The sequence below is a fragment of the Henckelia pumila genome, chromosome 4 (assembly GCF_033568475.1).
Source record: "Henckelia pumila isolate YLH828 chromosome 4, ASM3356847v2, whole genome shotgun sequence".
Lineage (NCBI taxonomy): Eukaryota > Viridiplantae > Streptophyta > Magnoliopsida > Lamiales > Gesneriaceae > Henckelia > Henckelia pumila.
Window position 1 is genome coordinate 223907591 of NC_133123.1, and position 24067 is coordinate 223931657.

A 24067-nucleotide genomic window follows, 5' to 3' on the forward strand; every position below is an offset into this window, starting at 1 on the left:
GTCACCTGATTCATGAACACACGTTAGAGGTAGACCTGGCCAAGGACCGGGTTGGGCCAGGACCCGGCCCGCGGGCCGGTTAACCGGGACCGGACCGGCCACTAGGCGGTCCGGTCCCGGTTTTCCCTTTGGAAAACCGCTGACCGGTTCAACCCGACGGGTCCGACCCTCCGGGTTCGCCGGGTTGACCCAGCGGGTTTACCTTTTTCAAATATTATTTTAAATTTTAAATAATTTAAATAATACTATATATTTGATACTCACACATTGGTGAGATTTGAACCCAAAACCAAATGATTTTGGGACCTCATTCTTGCCACTAGGTCAAATGTTAATTTGCTAATTAAATGTGATTGAATATAATTAAATGTAATAATATTTTTTATACAAGATGTTTAAAGTTGAAATGTAATATATTTTTTATTGAGATAAATAGAGTTTTTAATATATGATGTTGAAATATAATATATAATTTTATTGAATAAATATAATAAATTTTTTATTGATATACATATAATTTTTAATATAAGATGTGAAAAGTTGAAATGCAATATATTTTTTATTTAATAAATATAATTTTTTTTATTGAACTAGATAGAGTTTTTAATATGCAATGTTGAAAGTTGAAATGCCATTTATTTTTCTTGAATAAATGTAATATTATAAGATGTTAAAAGTTGAAATATAATATATTTTTTATTTAATAAATGCAATAGTTTTTTTATTGAGATAATGAAATATTTGATAGAGTTTTTAAAGTTCAATTTTACAAGTTTTTTTTTTTAAAAAATTAGGGTCGACCCGGACTCGGAACCGCCGGTTAACCGGAACCGGACCGGCGGTTCCGAGACCCAGACCGGAACCGGCCACGGGCGGGCCGGTTAAGGGTCGGCCTATTGCCGACCTGGACCCGGCCCGTGGCCAGGTCTAGTTAGAGGCGCCGGGTCTTCGACGCTCAAGTCAGCGATCACCTCCACACATAACAGGAGAGCAGAGAGCTTTTATAAATCAAAGAGTCACTTACCTCAAAATGGAGAGTTTCTCTTGTATTTATAGACAAAACTTGTGCCTAATTACAAAATAACCCCTCCAGGGTCTAAAATTGCAAATTAACCTTTTTAAAGTTTAAAAACTAGAAATTGATCCTTTTAAAATGTGATTCTCATAAATTGAGTTACTTACTCTATTTATATATTTAATTATATAAAAAATATGCTTATACCTATCATAGGCCTCCTACCCTCAATAATTTACAATTTTATTGAAGATGATCGAGAATATATTACTTATTTTTAGCAACATATATCTTATATTCTATTATTTTTAATTTATTGGAATCTTGACAACTAAGGTGTAGTTGTGCTGGCCACTCACTCCAATTGCCCTACCAAAAATTTTGGCTCCACCTTAAAATTTTGGACTGCCACTCGCAATACTTTTGGTAAGTTTTTATTTATATTTTGTTTCTTTACTGACTTTATTGTTACGCAATTGGGTTTGCTCTTTTCCTTTTCTGTTTCGTGCCTTGCTATTTGTTCTCGGCTTCTTGACAAGGTGACGATTACAAATTGTTGAAGGTAAACATGAGGAGCACAGATCGACGATCGATTCTTCGATGAAACATGGCGCGAGCTCCCCTTTCTTTCTTCTTTATTTTTTTTTATTTCGAAAGTGAAATAATGTCGGGGCTGAGGCCGTGGTGGTGCAGGGTGGAGGGGATATGATGGCCCGTGGTGTTGATTTTAGAGAAGAAGATCGGGCGTCGCTCGTTTGTTTGACGGCAGCAGCATGGCTGCCTGGGCGGGGAGGTGAGGGAGTCTTGTGGTGTTGAGCCCGTGGTGACGGTGGTGAAGGATGTGTCGCAAAGAGGGGTTAGGGCTTTTGGAGTGTAGTGTCATTGGCGATGATGGGTATGCGACAGTGAAGGTGACTCGTGGGGCTGAGCCAAAGAGGGGCTGGCCTTGCACGATAGCTAGGCGAGGGGTTTTGGGGCTGGTGATGGCACGATGGTTGGGCGAAAAGATTGAGGCGGAGATTTGCTTTGTGGTGTTACGAGCGGGCGTCGCTTGATGGGGAGGTGGGGCTCTTGCCGGGATGGTGCTCTGACAGTGATGCGTAAGATGTTCGCAGCGGCGTGCTTTAGGGTGGAGATGGGGCAGCGGAGTGCTGCTTGATGTTGTTGTAGAGCGATTGTTGCACGTGTTGCTCCTGTGGAATGGCGGTGGCTGGTGGTCGGCGACGGGTGTCTGCTGGGGTGATTTTTGTAGCGGCGTGCTACTGGCGAAGATGGGGTGGTGACCTGCGATGGCCGAGCCCAAGGCGAGGCTGGCCTCGTGCGGCTGACGATGTTTGAAGCATAGAGCGGGCGTCGCTCGTGTTGGTGGGGGAGGTAGCGCGGAGATGGTGGCTCGATGTGACGTTTTGGCGGGTGACGAAGGCTGGAGATGGTTGCAGCGAAGGGGCGGATTGAATCGGTATATGCGTGGCTGAGCTGTGGTGGGGCTATTGCCGTGACGAGCAGATAGAGAATGATGTATGGCAGTGATGCTTTGGTGATTCGGGAGATGGCAGCGACGAGGTTGTATGCCGGAGTGGAGTGCTGGAGGTGGTTGCCGTGGTGATGATGGGAGGGCGTGCTACTGGACGGATACTGGGGCAGCGGCGTGCTGCTGCGCGATGGTGTAGGCGAGCGGGCGTCGCTCGTGGTGTTGTTTGTGATGGCATCGGCGTGATGTGTGGGTTGTGGTGGCGCTCGGAGGTGATTGCTGGATACGGCAATGAATGCAGTGGTGTACTGCTGGGCTGTGTGGTGATGCATTTGAGGCAGTGAGCGGGCGTCTCTCTTGGCGTTACATGGGAGGCGGTGTGCGGGTGTCGCTCATGGTGGAGAGCGGGTGTCACTCTTGGTGTTAGATGGGAGGTGGCGAGCGGGTGTCGCTCATTGCGAAGTTTTGATGGAGAGCGGGCGTCACTCTTGGTGTTAGATGGGAGGTGGCGAGCGGGTGTCGCTAATTGCGGAGTTTTGATGGAGAGCGGGCGTCGCTCTTTCTCGGTGGAGGGGCGGCGGGGCTGTTATGAAGGTGAGCGGGCGTCGCTCTTTGTGGTGTCATGAGCGGGTGTCGCTCTCAGTTGAGCTTTGCAGGGACGTGTTCACCCGGAATGACTTGTTCTTTCGGAGTGACGTGTTCACCCGAAAAGACTTGTTCTCCCATAAAGATGTGCTTGCCCAGATCTCCTTGTTCTCCTGGAGTGGATTGTTAACCCGGAAAGACTTGCGTCCTAGAGAGTTACGTTCACCTGGATTACCTTGTCCTCCTGGAGTGGTGAATTGTGTGTTCACCTGAAAACACTTGTATGAATTGCTGAGATTTGGTGGGACCCAAGTTGTTGCGTTTTGATGTTTTTCCCATTGACTTAAGAGTAACTTCGTGATGCTTAATGCGGAGGGACTTGAGAGTTGATCAAGTTCTCAAGATTTTGTCATATGGGAAGTCCTAACGCCACCTCTTGGGTGGTGAGGTATCCCAAGATTTAATTTTATTGTCGTGACCTCTTACAGAGTCAGCGGTTTAGTTTACCTGCAGGGCTTGGCCTAGCCTCTTACGTCAGGATGACCTTTATCGACTTCACGGGTCTATGACTTGTTAGTTTAAGCATTGCAGTAGTGAGTTAATAATGATATGCACGTGTTGATCGATGAAGCTGGAAATTTCATTAATCTTTTAACAATGGAGAATTATATCGAAAGTATTAGTAGAACCTGAAATAACTCAAGAAAAAGAAAATCATTAGCAAAACACGAAATAACTTAGGTAAAAATTTATAGCTGTCTTGCTAGACTTGCACTCTAGGCGTTGAACTTGCTCATGATCGGACAACCTTGTCTTCGGGCCTACTTGGAGACGAAGTATAATTTATTTACTGGGGTTCTAGGTGCCGGATTTCTGCTCGAGGAGAACATATCTCCAAAATTACATCTTTAGTTGAAGTGTTTGTCCACAAAGTTCTCCAAGTACCCTTGCTCAACTAGCTCTTCAATTCTGGCTCTTAACCTGAAACAATCTTCTGTCACGTGCCCCCTGTCTCTATGGAAATGACAGTATTTGTCTGACAATTGTCGTTTTGGGTTATTGATAGTCGTGTTTTGTTTGCATATTTTGATGTTATTTTGTTAGTAGTTTGCATGCATTTATTTGCTTTTGTTCATGTTTTATCTTACTTTTGTCTTTTGCATGCATTTAGCTTCATAACATGTTCCCGGGTTTAATGTGTAGGAGATATCAAGTTGAATAAAGAAAGGGCAGAATGTTGGCAAAAACTCATGCGCTCGATCCCACGTACTCATAGGATCGAGCGCAGCATCTGGAGAAACAAGGCAGTGGGATAGCAATTTTGAGCGCGCTCGAGCAAACGAACTCACGCGATCGAGCGCGGCCTCGGAATTTCAAGACAGTGAGATCGCATATTTTGGTGCGCTCGAGCAGACGTACTCATGCACTCAAGCGCGCAAGTCTGTTCGGGAATAATTTTATAATTTTGGAAACTCTTTTATTTTGGACTCTAGGCTTTATTAGACTTTTAAGTCCGTTTTTGAGGAAAAATTATCAGATTTTGACATTCTCTCTTGGCGGCTAGGTTTTATTTTTTCATCTCTCTCTCAAGTTTTCTTCTATTCTTTTGAATTTTTATTGAGTTTTTGATGAATCGTTGTAGCTAAACTTTTAGTACTTGATTAAGGAAGACGAACCCTTGATTTTGTTTATTCATGAGATTCGAATGTTTCATTGTTTAATTCCAATTTGCGTATCAAGAGTTGTTTTGAATTGATTGGTATGCTCGTATGTGAGATTTTAGGATTGATCACCTTAAGATTTCGCTATACAATCTACTGCTAAATTAGAATTCAAATCCGTAATTGTTTGAATCATCTAATTTGTGAAGCAACTATAATTAATATTTTCTGCTGTTGAATTTGTTAAATCGTAGGAACAATAATTGACTAGGCTAAATACATCCGCTGGTTCATGTGTTGTCTAGATTCATCAGTTTTACTCGTTTGAATGCTACCGTGGATTTAAATCTAATCGCTGGTATTGGGTTAATTTATGGGGTAAGGGTTAACTTAGAACGCTGGTGTCTAGTTAACTAAAATTAAGGTGAAACAGGAATTTAATTTTCAATGATGAATATTCAATGCGAATTAATTATTTTTAGGAAATCGATGATCGAATGAATAATTTCAAGGGTGTAGTCGACTGATACAAAGTCTCGTCTCTTATTGATTTCTCTAGTTGAATTTTCATTATTGCATGATAGTGATAATTTTAATTTTAATTGCTTAAAATTTTCAGTAGTTAATCTCAAATCTCAAAACCCCTTTTTGTTTATTTAGAACACATTAAATTTACCTTTTCTCGTGGGAACGATCCCTACTCGCACTACTACATTTTTCATTGTTTAATCTAAGTTGGGTTAATTTGGGCGCGACACGACTAAGCGCTACCAAATTTTGGCGCCGTTGCCGGGGAACGGTGTTTAATTTATTGTGTTCTATTTATTTTTGTTTTGCTTTGTTTAATCTCACTCTCTTCTCTTTTCTTTGTTTCTAGTTCTCTCTTGTTCATGCTTTTAGGTGATTTTGCTGAAGAAGACTTTCTCTACGACCCGGAGATTGAAAGAACTTTGCACATGCGAAAGAGAGAACTTCGTAGACAACAACAAGAGGCAGCTGCTCGAGCTGCTTTTCCAGAAGAAGAGATGGCTGCTAATGCGAACCTGAGTCTTAGACAATTGGGCACCCCTGACCCTAATCAACAACCTTTATGCATTACTTTTCCTACTTTAGAAAATAATGCTACTTTTGAGCTTAAGTTTGGATTAATTCACTTATTACCTGCTTTTCATGGTCTTGCAGGTGAGGACCCGAATAAACACTTGATGAAATTCCATGTGGTTTGCACGAGTATGAAGCCCCATGGAGTGACAGAGGAGCAGATTCAGCTGAGGGTCTTTCCTTTCTCTTTGAAGAGTGCTGCTAAGGATTGACTATATTACTTGCCCTCTGGATCCATCACGACTTGGACTGAGATGAAAAGAATTTTTCTGGAGAAGTACTTCCCAGCTTCTAGAGCCGCAAATATCAGGAAGGAAATCTATGGGATAAAGCAATACACAGGGGAATCACTTCATGAATACTGGGAGCGGTTCAAAAAGCTTTGTGCTAGCTGTCCGCAACATCAGATAAGTGAAAACCAATTAATTCAATTGTGCTATGAAGGTTTATTGTCTCATGACAGGAATATGCTGGATGCGGCCAGTGGAGGATTTTTTGTGGATAAAACTCCAGTCCAAGCAAGGAACTTGATAGAGAATATGGCTGCCAATTCTCAGCAATTTGGCACCAACAGGAGTGATCATGCGCCCAGACGAGGCAATGAGGTAAATGTTTCTTCCCTTGAACAACAACTGATTGATCTGACGTCTCTTGTGCGTCAAATAGCTGTAGGGAATGGACAAACTGTGAAAGGGTGTGGAATTTGCAATGCGATGGGACACACTACTGACATGTGTCCCACACTTCAAGAGGAGTCGGTCGAACATGTGAATGCTACTGGTGGATTTCCTGGACCTCCACAGAGGAAGTATGATCCATACTCCAACACATACAATCTTGGTTGGAAGGACCATCCAAATTTGAGATATGGAAACCCACAGGCGAATCAACCGGGGCCTCAGGCACCACCGCACAATCTATCTTATAGGCCACCGTATCCTCAATATCCACAGCGTCCTCAAGTCCCCACGCCTGGTGAGTTTCTAGAAAACATTGTTAAAGATCTTGCTACTAATACTGTAACTTTTCAACAGGAAACTCGAGCAAGTATCCAACAGTTGAACACTCAAATGGGGCAGTTGGCAACCGCAGTGAACAGGTTGGAGGCACTGAATTCGAACAACTTACCATCACAGACTGTGGTGAATCCGAGGGAGAATGTGAGTGCAATCACCTTGAGGAGGGGAAAGAAGTTGAAGGTTAATGAAGAAGTGGTGAAAGAACCAGTACAGAACAAAGATGAGCAAGAATCCAAGGTAGAGGAGGAAGAAACAATTCAGGAAGCACCAAGAGGTAAGTTCCCTTCTTTTTCCGAGTATAAACCTGTAGCCCCTTTTCCCTTAGCATTGAAAGAGTCTAGGAAAGATGATGGAATTAAGGGTTTGTATGAAGTGTTTCGTAGATGCGAGGTAAATATCCCTTTGTTAGATGCTATTAAACAAGTACCTCGTTATGCTAAATTTTTAAAAGAATTGTGTACTACGAAAAGGAAACAAAACTTGAAGGGATGTCAGAAAGTTGAATTGGGAGAACAGGTCTTTGCCGTAATTCAAAGAAAAATACCTACAAAATGTAAGGACCCAGGTATGTTTTCTATTCCTTGTAAGATAGGAGATGTTCAGCTTGATAAGGCCATGCTAGATTTAGGATCATCGATTAATGTCATGTCATACTCTGTTTATGCTTCCTTAAATCTTGGGCCTTTGACTGAAACTGCAATCGTTATCCAAATGGCTGATAGATCTACTATTTATCCTAGGGGGCTGTTAGAAGATGTTCTTATGCAAGTTGGTAATGTGGTTTTTCCTGCTGATTTCTATGTGCTTGATATGAAAAATAATGATTTGAATAGTTCAATTTTTCTAGGAAGACCATTTTTGAAAACCTCAAAGTCTATCATAGATGTTCACAATGGTACTCTCACTATAGAGTTTGATACGGATGTTGTTAAGTTTCATATCCATGATACCCTGCAAATTCTTGATTGTGAAAGTGTTGTTAATAATCTTGATGTCATTAATCACTTGTCGCAAGAACACAAGAATGTTGTAAATGGGAATAAAATTAAGAAGGTTATTGCAAGACCTATTGAGAATTTTACTGCTGAAAGTTTTCGTTTTGATCCGCAGGTATCCAGGAAATCGAAACCGAGGAAGAAAAGTCCTAAACTTACTTCAAAACTGCTCAAGTGGGTGAAGGTGGTTGGGAAAACTAGATATGAACCACCATGAGTAAAAGAAAAATGCAGTCGGGCCGACGACTGTATAAAGAGGCGCTGACTGGGAGGCAACCCAGTGTTATTTTCTTTTCGTTAGTTTTTATCTTTCATTTTGTTTTTGCGTTTTATTTTCGTTGATTTTAGAAACCGAATGCCGCCACCTCCGCAGTCAAAGTTTCAATATGATTCTTCTGTGATGCTGTCAGACATTGAAGAAGACAGTGCCAACACTTAAACTAGGGGAGTTTCGTTTTACATTTGTGCATTGCATTGTGTTTAGTTGTTTGCTTGTGTCTTGTGTTTTGATGCATTGAGGGCAATGCTTCATTTAAGTGTTGGGGGAATGCATTCATTACATTCATTGCATTACATTCATTGCATTCATGTTGTTTTTTGTTTGTGTCTTGTATGCATGAGTTGAGGATGAAATTGTTAGCCTATGACGAGGTAGTTGAAAAATAATGAATTTTTGAAATTTTTTTACTCTTGATTGGATATGAGAAACCGTAGGTTGTTTGTTGAATATTCACGTCTGTTTAACCAGTGAAGTGTAGCGATGTATTAGATATCGTGGATGTCTGTTGGACCATTGCACGACAATAGGTGTTTGTGAATCTTGATAGTGCTTGAATCTTGATGATTTCTTTGATATGATATACACTTTCTTGGGCGCACATAAAATATTTTGTTTTGAAAAAAAAAACAATTTTTGAAACCAATTAACTCCATCCGGGTTGCGAGTAAGATGTTTGAAATTCTATTCATCTTGTTTGTAACTAAGTATGCGGATTACATGTGGTTAATCTTTTGAGAAAAAAATAAATAACTTTTAATTCCATCCGGGCTTGAAATGTGAATGAAATTCTATTCATTATTTCATAGCTAAGTTTGCGGACCTAATGAGATTGTAGTTCCATCCGGGCTATAGACGATGGGATTGAAATTCGAATCCTATCTAGTTATAGCTAAGTATGCGGGTAATTATTGGGACTTTTAAAATGTCGGGTGCAAAATCCGACGGTGCGTAATTATTTATCCCGAGAGTTGTGTTTTGTTGAAGGATTGTTGAGAGTATGGTTTTTGATTGTGAGACTTACACTGAATTCTTTTAGGTCAGCGAACAGTCCTGAAGCTTTGTTTTTTGAAGTTGCATGTAACTGGGGTAACATGGCACACACACACACGTTCGCATTCAACTGAAGGTGTATCATTGATGATTGAGAGTAGCTATGAACTTGTTTTGGATGAAAGTGGTTTTCTCTGAGGCTATATTATGCATGATCGTCCTTACTTATGTGTTTGTTTGTCGTTTCATTCTGTTTTTGCATGACTTGCTCGAGAGCGAGCAATGATTAAGTGTGGGGGTATTTGATAGTCGTGTTTTGTTTGCATATTTTGATGTTATTTTGTTAGTAGTTTGCATGCATTTATTTGCTTTTGTTCATATTTTATCTTAGTTTTGTCTTTTGCATGCATTTAGCTTCATAACATGTTCCCGGGTTTAATGTGTAGGAGATATCAAGTTGAAGAAAGAAAGGGCAGAATGTTGGCAAAAACTCATGCGCTCGATCCCACGTACTCATAGGATCGAGCGCAGCATCTGGAGAAACAAGGCAGTGGGATAGCAATTTTGAGCGCGCTTGAGCGGACGAACTCACGCGATCGAGCGCGGCCTCGGAATTTCAAGACAGTGAGATCGCATATTTTGGTGCGCTCGAGCGGACGTACTCATGTGCTCGAGCGTGCAAGTCTGTTCGGGAATAATTTTATAATTTTGGAAACTCTTTTATTTTGGACTCTAGGCTTTATTGGAATTTTAATTCCGTTTTTGAGGGAAAATTATCAGATTTTGACATTCTCTCTTGGCGGCTAGGTTTTATTTTTTCATCTCTCTCTCAAGTTTTCTTCTCTTCTTTTGAATTTTTATTGAGTTTTTGATGAATCGTTGTAGCTAAACTTTTAGTACTTGATTAAGGAAGACGAACCCTTGATTTTGTTTATTCATGAGATTCGAATGTTTCATTGTTTAATTCCAATTTGCGTATCAAGAGTTTTTTTGAATTGATTGGTATGATCGTATGTGAGATTTTAGGATTGATCACCTTAGGATTTCGCTATACAATCTACTGCTAAATTAGAATTCAAATCCGTAATTGTTTGAATCATCTAATTTGTGAAACAACTATGATTAATATTTTCTGCTGTTGAATTTGTTAAATCGAAGGAACAATAATTGACTAGGCTAAATACCTCCGCTGGTGCATGTGTTGTCTAGATTCATCAGTTTTACTCGTTTGAATGCTACCGTGGATTTAAATCTAATTGTTGGTATTGGGTTAATTTACGGGGTAAGGGTTAACTTAGAACGCTGGTGTCTAGTTAACTAAAATTAAGGTGAAACAGGAATTAAATTTTCAATGATGAATATTCAATGTGAATTAATTATTTTTAGGGAATCGATGATCGAATGAATAATTTCAAGGGTGTAGTCGACTGATACCAAGTCTCGTCTCTTATTGATTTCTCTAGTTGAATTTTCATTATTGCATGATAGTGATAATTTTAATTTTAATTGCTTAAAATTTTCAGTAGTTAATCTCAAATCTCAAAACCTCTTTTTGTTTATTTAGAACACATTAAATTTATCTTTTCTCGTGGGAACTATCCCTACTCGCACTACTATATTTTTCATTGTTTAATCCGAGTTGGGTTAATTTGGGCGCGATACGACTAAGCGCTACCAGTTATCCTTCATTGGACGCGGATGTCTCATCAATCCCTGTTGTTCGGCAACAACTAGTATATCTGACAAGGATGAGTTTAAATGAGTATACCGAAGGTGAGAATCCTCAGTTGTCTGCTTATCGCCTTCCTCTTTTCCTTCGGGCTTCTCGCTCCCTCTCTTCATTTTTCCCAAGTAGTAATGATTGACAGAATCCTCAATGCGAATGTACTTTCCAGCTTTTTCTAACAATTCTTCCAAAGTTCTTGGAGGCTTTCCCGCTATTGATTCCTTAAATTTCACGTGACATAAGTTTTTTTTCATTATTCCTACTAACAGGTCATGATTCACGTGGGGAAATTCATGCACAGCCTGAGTGAAACGCTGCACGAACTCCCTCAAGCTCTCTCCCTCTTTCTGGACTATCGAGAATAGGTAAGCCGTAGTCTTAGGGTATTTTCTATTAATGGAGAACTGATGGAGAAAACGTTGAGTAAGTTGTTCCAGGCTTGCAATGGTGCCTCCTGGGAGTTTATTGAACCATGCCAGTGCGCGATCAGTTAGCGTAGTCCGAAAGATCTTGCAATACGCAGCATCACTGAAGTCATATAGATCGGCTTTTGCATAAATCCTATCGAGGTGATCCTGAGGATCTCCTGAATCATCATACTCTGGCAGATTTTCTATTTTCACTCTAGCTGTCAGTACCTCGGCTAAGATGACAGTAGTGAATGGGCTACGCCGGGCTGGTAAGATTGCCAGAGCACTTTCTCCTCTCTCCTCAGTACGAATTCTTGGCCAGTGAATAGGTGAGCTTTCCCACAGACAGCGCCAATCGGATGTGGGAAAAATAATTCTCTCCCTAATTAGCAAATAAGTTGGGAAGTCGTACGTTCTCATGTTCTCCTGCTTCCTCGGTCACCTGCAGAGGGGGAACAATCTCCTGATCTCCTACTCCTTTGGTCACCTGAAGAAGTCGTACGATCTCCTTTTGGGTTGTCACCTGATTCACGAACACACGTTAGAGGCGCTGGGTGGTCACCCGGCGAAAACCCTCCGACGCTCAAGTCAGCGATCACCTCCACACAAAACAGGAGAGCAGAGAGCTTTTATAAACCAAAGAGTCACTTATCTCAAAATGAAGAGTTCCCTTGTATTTATAGGCAAAACTTGTGCCTAATTACAAAATAACCCCTCTAGGGTCTAAAATTGCAAATTAACCTTTTTAAGGTTTAAAAACTAAAAATTGATGCTTTTAAAATGTCATTCTCATAAATTGAGTTACTTACTCTATTTATATATTTAATTATATAAAAATATGCTTATACCTATCACGGTGAATGATACCAAGAAATATAACATCATGATAACATCACTCTAGGAGGGTTAGTGTACCAGTATGGCCATGACATGAGGAGAGGCAAATAGTATACCAATAACTTGTTAAATAGCAGCATCCGAACAAGTTTCCCAGTACATCGATTAAAGGGCAACTTCAACGACTGCATATCTCGTCCATTTTGCGATGAGGACCAGGCTGTGAGGGTGCTACGCTCTCCCAGATTCGGTAAGTTCACACCCGTCCTGGGCTGGATGTACTGTATTTTAATCGAACATGGTTATCAAAATGCTTGCAATAGCAAGAGATCTTTCATTGTGCTACAGACATGGTGAAAATGCCTCATCTTTTTTACAACTTGAAGAAATATGATGTTATTGTCTAGCGAATCTTCTTGCTATGTCCGGGATGACAATGTACAGATACCTGTCATATGTTACTCCATGTCGTAGCTTTTGAAGACCCGATGTTGTTCGGGCATGGGCATGGGAATAGGGATGCTTTGTGGTACGATGGTTATGTAGTAGTGTATGGAGTACTGCTATGAATCCAACATTTCACTGCATATTTGTTGTCGAACAATAATTTCTTGATTATGGGTGATTTGGTTTGGGATCATTTTATTATGATTTTTCAAAAATGGTTCATTGAAATAAATAATGGATATATCTTTACCATTATATAAAGCAAGAGGGTCTCTTACTAACTACTGTGGTCCGACATAATTACACCAATATAATTTTACATAAATATCATAAACATCGTTATCAGATTAACATATTTTAGAGGCAAAATGGTAATAAAAAAAAATTTCACTTTCTTCTTCACTATCTAGCTAGATCGTAATGTAGTTTTCGCTTTCACAAAATTCTCACACCTTCCATTTTCCACATTTTGTTTCTCTTTTTGGTCTTTTTTCTTTCTACTGATTTTACAAATATCACAATTTCTCTTCTCATTATTGCAATTATTACCGCGTTCAATTTTTTTTCTTTCTTTGGATTGTATATGCGCGATTACGGGAGTATGTTTGGATGCCTAAATAATGAATTTGAAATTGAATTTGGATTTGGAATTCATGGAATTCAAAATCCATTTTGGTGTTTGAAAAAAAGTTAAAATACATATTGAAATTTACTAACATATATTTTAGGAAAGTGATATTTTAAAAAAAATGTTTAAAAAAACTTAAATTTATAACTAAAGTTTATAAATTTATTATTAAAAATAATTTTATTGTTTTTATAAACTCAAATCCCATGAAATCCGACCAATTTTGTAAGGATTTCACTTAGTTAAATAAAATCCAATAAAATCCCATCAAATACCAATCCCGTTTTAAAATTCCATTTTGTCAAACACCAAAACAGTATTTGCAAATCCAAATCCCACCAAATCCCCTCCAAATCCAGTACTTGGATGTCTAAAAAATAGAATTTGAAATTGGATTTGGAATTGGAATTGAAATTGAATTTGGATTTGGATTTTAAATTCATGGAATTTAAATTCCGTTTTGGTGTTTGGAAAAAAGTTAAAATACATATTGAAATTTACTAGCATAAATTTTAGGAAAGTGATATTTTGTAAAAAAAAATGTTAGAAAAACTTAAATTTATAACTAAAGTTTATAAATTTATTATTATAAATAATTTTATTGTTTTTATAAACCCAAATCTCATGAAATCCTATGAAATCCGACTAGTTTTGTAAGGATTTCACTTAGTTAAATGAAATCTCATGAAATCCCATCAAACACCAATCCCGTTTTAAAATTCCATTTTTCTAAACACCAAAACAGTATTTGCAAATCCAAATCCCACCAAATCCCCTCCAAAACCAGTTCACCAAACACAAAGTGTCAGGCAAAAATATGTCTTCGTTCTTTCAAGAATGATTTTATTAATGATAAGATTGTTTTCGAATTCAACTCACAATGGGATAGCTAGGGTGGAACTTCTCCAGAAATTAGATGATATTCGAAGAACCTTTGGGATGGCAGAATACTCGGTCTATGAAATTTGAAGAAGTAGATATCTGGATAATATGCCGTTGGATTTTATACATGAAGACTTATCACTTATGAAAATGGGAGTAAGATAAGTATTGTGGTGTACATGCATGGATCGCGGAGAAAACGACATTGTATTGTGACGCTTCGCTAGAATTCGGATACGTATTAATGTTACGAACCCACTGAGACAATTCATTCGAATCACTCCTATGAACAATGAAGAGGATACGTATATTCTTGTGGTATATGAATGCCTCCCGGATTTCTGCTATGCTTGTGGGAAAGGAGGGCATACACATTGGGAGTGTGATGATGATATGGTGGACAATGTGAATTATATATGCTTATGGAGCTTGGTTCAGGGTTTTGACACATATTGGAAGGGGCAAGGGAAACAAAGGAAGCGAGACTAAGGTAGTGTTTAGGAGAGCTTCTAGAAAGCACTTATCCTTCACAAAATTCAATATTTTGTGAAGGAAAAGCTGAGAAGTGCTTCCTAAAAGCTCTCTCAAACACTACCTAAAGCTGACTTCGCTAAGTACGATGATCTTGCACAGTATGGTTCGGAGGATTTGGGAAACCGTAATGTGATTGTTTTTTAGCAGATAGATCAAGAGGTGAAGACTTGCGAAAATGATAAAAAGGGAGGGCGTGGCCGAAACCTTGGGGTAGAAGTTGATGCAGAATCTTCACAAGTTTAGGGATGGAATATGGTTCTTGAAAATAAAAAAGATGGCAATACACCAACCGATCGAACAACCAATTTTAGAAGAGAAAGGATCAACGGGAGAGAGACAGAAAGCAGTTTATGAAAGGTCGAGTAAGTCCAAACATTGGAAACATCTGGAAAGAGAAAGAGGGAAATAAAAGACTCTCCTTTGACTGTAGGGTCAAAAAGAGTCTTGGAGGAGGAACTTGAGGGTATAACACAAAATGGCACTAGCCCTATCATGAAACGGACGAAAGCGGAGGTGGAGGTCCTGAAATCTATCGATATAGAAGCGATGGTTGCGATGAAACCTCGCCGATCAATATAAATATCATTATTTGGAATACTAGGGGGCTTGGAAATCCAAGAACATTCCGAGAATTGCGGCAACTTGTCACCAGAAAGTGTCACACTCTCTTATTTTTGAGTAAAACAAATATGAGAGAAGCGAACTGTAGATGCATGGTGGAAAGGTAGATTGGGTTTCTCGGGAGGCGTCATGGTCGATTGTAGAGGAAAAAATGGCGGTCTGGCCTATGGAAGGAACAAGTCTCTGTTGAAATTAAATATTTCTCTATTAGGCACATATATTGTAATGTCCGGGAAGGAGAGTATGCATGGCGTTTTACTGGTTTCTACATAAACATCGGTCCGCCATTTCTCTTGGGAACTATTAAATCGGCTTAGAGGAATAACAAAGCTCAGGGATTTTCCTTGGTTAGTAGGAGGAGACTTTAATGAGATATTCTTTGACATTGAAAAACTCAGGGGAAATAGGCGGGAACCTTCTTAGATGAAAGTGTTTTGAGATGCTCTTGAATTATGTCAACTTCAAGACCTGCACTATATTGGGGAATTTTTAATTTGGGTAAATAGGAGAGATGAGAATAAGGCTATCCTTGAAAGGATAGACCGGTTTGTAGGGAACGTTGGCTGGAGGCTTCTATTCCCGATAGCTCGAGCAACTTCTCTAGATTTCTATCATTCCGACCATAGACCGATCTGGTTGAGATTACGTGGTGATCACATACAACAATGAAGGAGGTACAATAACCGTGCCCCTATGTTTTGGTTTGCAAACTGTTGGTTGAAGAATAAAGAATGCGGTGAAGTGGAGAAAAGAGCATGAAGCCGTCGAGATCCTTCTAGATCACTCCTGGAGAATCTCGTCCTGTAAAAGTGCTCTAATCAGCTTGTATCAAGAAATATTTAGACCAATCCTGAATTTACTTAAGACAAAGAAGATCAATTAATATAATATGGAAGATCTCATAGTGGAATTACTCTATCACCCAGATTCGAGAGTTGGAGGCTGAAGTAGAAAAATTGGCTACGGCAGAAGATTATTGGAAGTAGAGTCTCTTGATTGAAGGATGGGGATCGTAACTCTTGATATTTTCACTCCAACGCGTCCCAAATAAAAGCTTGAAACACTATAACCAATCTAATTTCTAGGAATGGTGATTGTTGTACGGACAGTGAGGGTATGGCTGAAATTGTGATGAAATACTTTGGGAATTTATTCACCGCATCTAATCCTTCAGCTATGGAGATGGACCGAGGGTAGGCGAGTGTAGAGCCGAAGGTGGATCAACGGATGAACCAGGCACTTTGCATGTCGTTCGATCCCACTGAACTTCGGCGCGCCCTATTTGACATCCATCCCGATAAATCTCCTGGACAAAATGGTATGACCACCCTGTTTTTTCAAAAAATTTGGAATGTTATTGGTATTGATATTACTGCAGATGTATTTCGGATTCTCAATGAGGGGGCTCCATTATATTCTTGGAATGGAACCCTTGTTAGGTTGATTCCCAAAGTTAAGGACCTGTTGCTCATAAATGATTTCAGGCCGATAAGCTTGTGTAATGTTTGTTATAAAATTGTCTCTCGGACCATTACTAACCGGTTTTGGCCAAGTTTTTTGCGGATTATAGAGGATTCCAAAAGTGCTTTCATACTGGGCCAATTGATAACGGATAACATTATATGAATTGGATGAGAAATAGAAGGGGAGGAGCAGGTATGCTACCCTTAAACTGGATACGAGTAAGGCGTAAGATCGAGTTGAGTGAGATTTTTTACAGGCTTTGATGAGGAGATTGGGTTTTGACAATTGCTGGACAACAAATATTATGAATTACATGCGAACGATATCTTATTCGTTTCCAGTAAATCACAAAGTGGTGGGATCTGTTAAACCGAGCAGAGGATTGCGCTAGGGAGATCCTTTATCTCCATATCTTTTTGTATTATGTGTCCAGTGTTTGTTTCCTCTGCTTTCCTCTTTTGAATCGAGAGGCCTATTTTGGGGTGTGAATATAGCGCCTGGAAGCCCCTCAGTCTCTCGTTTATTCTTTGCTGATGACAACTTGGTGTTTTAAGAGAAACGATGGAAGAAGGGGCATGTGTTAAGGAATGTTTGAGTCTATATGAGAAGGCTTCATGAACTCATCAAATACGATAAGTCGACCCTTTCTTTCAGTCCTAATACTAATTTGATTCTGATTGGCACAGTCGAAAGTATTCTGACCATTCTAGTGGTTCTGCGACATGATCTCTATCTTGGACTTCTTACAGTTTTTGTGAAGAGTAAGTGGCTTCAATTTAAATATTTGCTTGAGAGTATAGTAAAAAGAATTCAAGGATGGGGATGAGTAGTTCTCAGCAGGTGGAAATGAGGTTCTAATAAAATAAATTCTTCAATCAATCCCTATGTACGCTATGTCAATTTTCAAAATACCTGTGTCAGATTGTAAAGATATTGAAATGGAGTGCGCGAATTTCTAGTGGGGTATGGAAATGGAAATGACGGATTCAGCGGCACTCATGGGGCGCTTTCTGCCACCCCAAGGCAAGAGGAGAAGCCAATTTTCGGAAATTGGGAGAATTCAATCATGCACTACTAGCCAAAAATTATGGAGAATCCTCTGTAATCCCAACTCTCTTGTATGTCGAGTGTTTAAGGGATGATACTTCAAACATAAAAATATTATGACAGCGGGTTTGGAGAATAACTCATCCAACGTTTGGAGATCGTTTCTATGGAGTAGAGAGGTACTAGAGAAAGGACTTTTTAAGGCGAGTTGGAAATGGAAAGTCTATCAGATTTTTTTAGGAGAAATGGATACCAAGCATGCAATTGATAATCGGTACTCCGCTGATCCCTTGGGAAAAGACCCAACAATGACGCATTAATAAGGAATAGAGTACGAGATGTCGATCTAATTTCTACCTGTTTTAATCCTTGTGTGGATGGGGAATTTATAAAGACTCCACTCCGTTCATCATATATGATGTATACACAGTTTTGATGGTTTGATATTAAGGGTCGATATTGAGTGCGAAGTGGATGTTGACTCCATAGAGGATTGTTTTAGGCACCAGAATTTTAGTCAAAGTAATCAAATGAGAACTGGTGGTCTTTCTTCTGGAACCTCTCTATTCCCCTAATGTATGTCTCTTTTGGTGGAATGGATCGCATGACGCCATTCCGACCAAATTAAACTTAGCCCGTCATCACGTGCTAGTCAATCTAGCTTGTGAAATGTGCGGCTGCTCCAAAGATTCGACCGTCCATGCACTGCAACAATCAAACATCTATGGAATGATTCTACTTTTATTGACAAATTCAAGTTAGCTAGGAGGGCGTGAACTAGGAGTTGTGTATTTATGAAAGAACAACGGACTAAGAGTGAATTGTGTGCAGAAGACATCAGAAATATATTAATGAAACATGTCATTTCAAATTGGTTTCATAGAGTAGCCCATATAATTGCTCTTTTTTTTTTTTCGTTTTCTTCCCCTTCATCATTTGTTTGAATGCTAATTTTTTTCTTGGTTGGTTAGACTTGTAATGGACGATTATTATCCTCAATAAAATTTCAAGTTTATAGTCAAAAAAAAATTTCAGTCTCAATTATTATCTTTCAAGTTTTGGTAATTTTAGTTTTTCTGCCAATGAAAATAATGATGTGATACCACACACATAACTTTTGTATTGTTGTCGCATCAACACCACATAAAAAAATGACTACATTGAACCAAAGAAAAAAGATAACAATACCAAACACTAAAATTCGACAACAAAGATGATAAAAGAAGCATTTTCTTCGGGACTTCAAAACCACCAACCACCCCGACCTAATTCATGATGAGCCCGTAGAAGTAAGACTATCTCAATACCTAAACAGACTCCTCTCATTGGTTTGAGAGATTATTCCTCTGTCGTTACCCTAACCTCGTGCTTTGATTTATAAGAGGTATAGCTAGGTTAGGTACGGAAGATGCCTCCCCTAGAGGCGATGATTTGCATCTTCAAAAGGTGCCAGCAGGGACGTAGCCAGAGAATTTGTTTTTATCATGGGCTATCTAATTGATGAAAAAAAAATTAAATAAATTAAATATTAAAAAATTAAAATATAATAAAAGACTAACTTATAATCAAAGAACACTTGTTAAATATTTAAAGGTCACTGCAAATATCACATAGTGACACCAACAAGATAAAACTACTGAATTTGTGTCCTGCGGTTTTTCATAGAATAGATTTCATCAATCATTAAATCAGTGTCGATTTTTAAAATAATTTTTTTGAAAAATAATGGCTTACAACTTCAACAACTAGCTATCATATTTTACAAAATACTTGCACTAATATATATACTTGAAGTGGATCATAATTATACCTATACGGTAAATGTAAAGTAAAGAACACAAGATTGCTCAACAAATTTTTAACCCAACATTCATCAATAAATAATAAAGTTCTAACTAATTTTATAATGTCCGATCACCAATAAAATAAAATAAAATAAACAAGCAAACAAAGAAACAAATAAATGAAAATTCTTCTTGTTCACATGACGTATTTATGTATTTACCTATTCTACATTAACCGATCTCCAACTAATTAACAACTAGGAGTGCGTTTTTGGTATACCGTATAAAAAATATTGGTATGAAAAAATTCATATCGGTACGGATATTGAAATTCCAAAATTTTTGTATAGAAAAAATACATACTCATACCGTATAGATACCGAAAAAAATTCGATATACCAAAAAAATGTCTATATATCTAAAAAATCCTAAAAAGTCGATATTTTGGTTCGATATCCCAACCCTATTAACAACTCTTATAACCTCTAATTAAAAGAGGACCGAAAACTCACTAGACGTTGTGGGGAGATCCAATGAGCAGTCCACGAGATAATAATTGAGAAGGCCCAAGGGTTTCTGTCTGCTATCAACATAATAATCTTGGACCTACTAATGGGATGGACCAAATTTTTATTGGCTACATAAAAAAATTAGCCCAAGCCATACTTAAAATAAAATTTAATATTATGATTGTTTCATATTAAATGCTATATGGCAAAATAAAATAAAAATAATCCACGTGATATACGATTCATTGAAAATTTTGATAATACAACATTCAAAATTAAAGTTGAAATAAAAAAATTTGATATACGAATCATAACCCAAATGTGGGAAGACAACAATGGAAAAAATGAAAATCATTTTCTATAAATTTTAAAAAATTGAAAATTGTGAGATAATATAAGAAAATTATTTTAAAAAATTTGGATAAAAAAAACTATAATATTTTGAATGACCTTCTCAATTTCCTTCGTCAACGCTAAAAAAACATCCTCTCGAAAATACACAATAAATGTCATCATTGCCTTCATCCTTTAGTATTTTCAAAATTCTCAATTGTAAGACTTTTTTTTTTTTTTTGGCTTTCCTGCAGCAATAAATATCAAGCTTAATGACTTGGGTTCAATTAAACTACTCCATCAAAGAAAGTCACATGTTTAATTTATATCACTTACTCTCATCAACCAAAAGAGCGTGTTTTGATTGTTTCGTATAGTAGTTGAGACCTTTTTGTTGAAGCTATTTATGTTGGAAAGCAAAATCGACCATGTAATAATGAGCATCATGCATTAAAGACAATATTAAAGAACTATCGAGTTTGAGAAGATCGGGACTAATAAATTTAGAGAATTACGAATATTAAAAGTTTAATCTAATCAGAATATAGAATTACAAATTCGAGTATATATACGTGCTGTCATATGAACGAAAATCAACTAAGATCCGAGAAGAACAAAATTAAAAAATTAAATACTAGCAAAACACAATTTAAATCAACAAAAATTATCATCATACGTTTTAAAGTAATCTTGAATTGGATATCTTATATGCAATATAAAAATGTGTTTGTTCCACAAAAGCAATGGAATGACATTCGATAATCTTAACCTTCTGAATATATCTATGTCTTCCATATGTTTTATTCTCAAAATAAAGTTTAAGCTATATTTTAGCTGATTTATGGTGACAAACATCAGCTGCTCAAATCAAAGAGAGAATAGAGTTCACACATTGTGTGTTCATGATTTTTCTATACTCTTAACCACTGCAATTGTTGCCCAAACCTTTAGATTCTCCGCTATTGAAGGTGTAAATATGCCTACTTTGAATCGAAGTTGCCCCTTTCCCTTTGCATGTAAATATTCTTCTTTAAAAAAAAGAAAGAAGAGGAAGTTCATTCACTTCATTGAGCAAGCAATAATTATGCACAAAAAATGCATGAAATTTAAAAAATCTTGTAAAAGAATTGTTCATAAGTTTATTCTAATCTTGAATTATACTAAGGTGTATAGCATGAGTGAAAGGGATAAGGGGTTTGTAAAAAAAAAAAAAGGGATAAGGAAAAAACTCACAGTATTTCATTGTAACTACACAGATCTCTTCTCCTTAGTTTTCTCAAACCTACATTTAGAAATGGATCAGTTTTTAGTTGTACCTATATCATAGGAGAATAAATAAATAAATAAAAACAATTGAAAGTCATATACTCCTCAAACACAGAGTAATCTCATTTGCAAGCTATGAAAAAATCCTCAAGTTCAACTTGCCTATTTTCTTATGCAAACAAAGAATATACATCAATATAAAATAGGAAACATTACTTAAATACCAATATATAAAGATTTTTCTCCAATTTTATCATAACAACTGCCCTGTATTTCACGAAATCAGCATCAATCTGACAGGAGGTATATACTCAAAATAGCTATCGATACAAAATGTAAAGCAATTTATACAAAATTTATTTGTATACATTTTAATTATCAAACATGTGTTGGCGGTGTCTTTACATTTCATTGAAGAATTTGAAATAATTTAACCCTAGTTGAACAAATCAATTACAATTTACAGACATAGTTTTGTTGTAAGCATTAGCTTGAATTATTATTAATAAAATCAGTGATTTCTTTTCGGAATAGTAATGATAGCGTATTATTCCAGTATAACCACCAGTACTAATAAATTTTTTTTTCTACATAAATGTAAATGCTTTATCTATCATGTAGTTGAATCCAACGGTAGCAACTGAGATATTTAATAAATGATCCTTTTGGTTAAAAAAATTAATGAGTGATTAAAAAAGCAATTTATACATTCATTTGATCTTTGGAGAACTACTTTTACTTGTTTATAAATATTAAAATGTCAAGAAAACTACATATTCAACTCTATATTCAGAAAAGTGGAAATAAAAGGTCCAGTTGCAATAGGCAAATTTCTCAGAGCTTATTCTGAAAATAGTAGTATGAAGCATGAAAAATTTTCAGGAAAAATAAGTAAATAACAACGACGTTGTCGATACAGTCACATGTAGAAGAAGAAGCAAAGAAGCACAAAATCGAAGCAAATTACCTTAAATCGCAATGGAGTTGCTTGTCTGAATAAACTCATAAACACCTTGAAAATCCTTAATAAAATGCTCTGTGAGCCTATAATCAATTGTTATGATATGTCAAAGAAAATCAAAGGAAACAAAAAGGAAATCAAAACAATCCTGCAAGAACCCAAAAAAATTCTAATTAAAGACGCAAAGATAAAATAAAAAAAAAAATTAAATTTTCAACAATCTTGCAAGAACCCAAAAGAAAAAATTCTCATTGAAATCGACTACCATGAGCCACACACCGTATGCGGAAATGGATTTTGTGCAGAAGCAACAACCGAAGATAAAACCAAAGACGCTCAAATAATATTAATAAAAGGTCATTCTATCATCGTCACTTTCTTACCACCACTTACAATGTTAATAATCAAAATGAAATTTAACAAAGCTTGCACAAAACTATTCTCCTATAGTGCAAGTTGATTGAGATTATTTATCATATTCATAGTTTGTAACTTTTAATTTTCACGTTTTCTTATTTTTTTCTTCAACAAATCTATTCTTTCCCATTTTTTTGGAAAATGATATCCACTTACACACGTACATCATATATACATATAAATTCATGAATTTTCTTGCAAAATTTCTTTCTTCCAGAACCAAAATCCGAATATAAAATAATAACATATGGCATACATTAAATGACAAACTTATGGAATTAAATTTCTTATAAATTAAAAGTTGACAGTAATATGTGTAAATTAGGAAATCCAACATACAATATTTAAAGATAATGGTATTGTTTTTGAAACATCCTAAAACTCCTACTGAATTTTTTTTTTTAAATCTCTAATTATAAAATAATGAATATAAATATATATATGTCCATACATATATATATCGTACTTAAAAATAATTTTACTTAATTTAAAATACAAATACACAAAAGATACAATAAAAGTACACGCATGCAATTAAATACTTAAAAATAATTACTAAATAATAATTTATAAGAATGCCATAATAAAACTCCTAAATAATATTTCTTTCACAAAAATTAATGAAAACTTAGAAAATAAATACTTAAATCTAAAATTCATGCATATACTAAAAATCTATAATAATAAAACCTATGCGGAAATAAATGTTCTAGTCTCAACATAAAATTCATAATAGAGCGATGGTCACGGGTACTAGCCGCCTGGATACTCATACGCCCTCGCCGCCAGTCGGAAACACATTAACTTCATTAACATTCTGCTCACCTGCACCATTTAAATCTAGTGAGCCTAGAGGCTCAGCACGTTCTATCCTTACATAACAAAATGAAACCACACACAAGCACACATCATATAAAATATGTGCATAATAATTATACGTGCATGATCTTAAAATAATATGCGTATAAACATGAAATAAATAATTATATTGCATCCTCATCATGCTAAACATAAACATCATATTTAATGAATCTCATAAAATGACTTATCAATGACGCATTAATAAGGAATAGAGTAGAGAGGT

General features: G+C 37.0%; 1 long non-coding RNA gene across 1 annotated transcript; it reads left to right on the forward strand.

Moving 5' to 3' along the window:
* Positions 1-1492: 1492 nt before the first annotated feature.
* LOC140894415 (uncharacterized) lies at positions 1493-4617 on the forward strand. The gene is made up of 2 exons (XR_012153817.1): positions 1493-3519; positions 4275-4617. It is a non-coding gene; the product is annotated as an uncharacterized lncRNA (long non-coding RNA).
* The last annotated feature ends 19450 nt before the right edge of the window (positions 4618-24067 follow it).